Raw genomic sequence first — 1137 nt, forward strand, 5'->3', positions numbered from 1 at the left:
CCTATGGAGAGCTCTGTGTAGCAGAGGTTATATAAACTTTCTCAAGGCGACATAGCTGGTTGGTAGGAGAATATGAACCATGAACTTGAACCCAAATTGTGTCTGGGCGACCTCTCCTTGCAAAACAGCAGGAAACTCTATACTCACATCAATTGCTGCCTCACACTGTGAGGTTTTAATGACAACTTTTGTGTGTCATTTTCCCCCCAGTGAAAAGACAGACTCCAGTATGGATGGATCTTCACTCAAGTATCCCTTTGTTAATTACAGAAATTGTGTTTAGTAGGTGATCAGTGCTAATAACTTGAAATTTGAGAACATAGACTAAGTTTAATTCTGAGCAACAATTTGTTAATATAAGGAAACATTCAAATGCTCTCATTCAACAATGTTTCACTGTTGCCATAGTACTAGAATTCATATATAACACTATAAGAAGAAAATAATTAAATTATATTTTCTGAAATTATATATAGACTAATATATAATTTAGTCTAGAAAATTAGTTTCTAAATTTTATTTCTCTTAGCTTTAGAATCAAAAGTCAGAGAATAGTTTAATTTTGTGATGTTCCCCCCCAAAAGGATTCAGATGACAATGATGACACCAAATCATGATAAAATCTCTTCCATTTAGTTATTCCTCCCCTAAAAAAGAAGGGCAGGCAATGGAGATTTTAAAAAATTTAAATAGCATTCTAATGCAAAACTGAGTTTTACTTTTTATAGTTTTACTTTTACTTTACTATTTATAGTCAATTTTGCAAAAAATATATAGCTTACTTTTATTGGGCTTTCTTGGTGATTCAGATGGTAAAGAATCTGCCTGCAATGTGGGAGACTTGGGTTTGATCCCTGGATTGGGAAGATACCTTGGAGAAGGGAATGGCTACCCACTCTGGTATTCTTGGGCTTCCCTGGTAGCTCAGCTGGTAAAGAATCCGCCTGCAATGCAGGAGACCTGGGTTTGATCCCTGGGTTGGGAAGATCCCCTGGAGAAGTGAATGACTACCCACTCCAGTATTCTGGCCTGGCAAATTCCATGGACTGTATAGTCCATGGGGTCACAAAGAGTCAGACTCGACTGAGCAATTTTCACTGGTGTTCTTGCCTGGAGAATTCCATGGACATAGGAACC

This window comes from Moschus berezovskii, chromosome 7 (assembly GCF_049115385.1).
Source record: "Moschus berezovskii isolate FMDL1 chromosome 7, NW_MosBer_1.0, whole genome shotgun sequence".
Lineage (NCBI taxonomy): Eukaryota > Metazoa > Chordata > Mammalia > Artiodactyla > Moschidae > Moschus > Moschus berezovskii.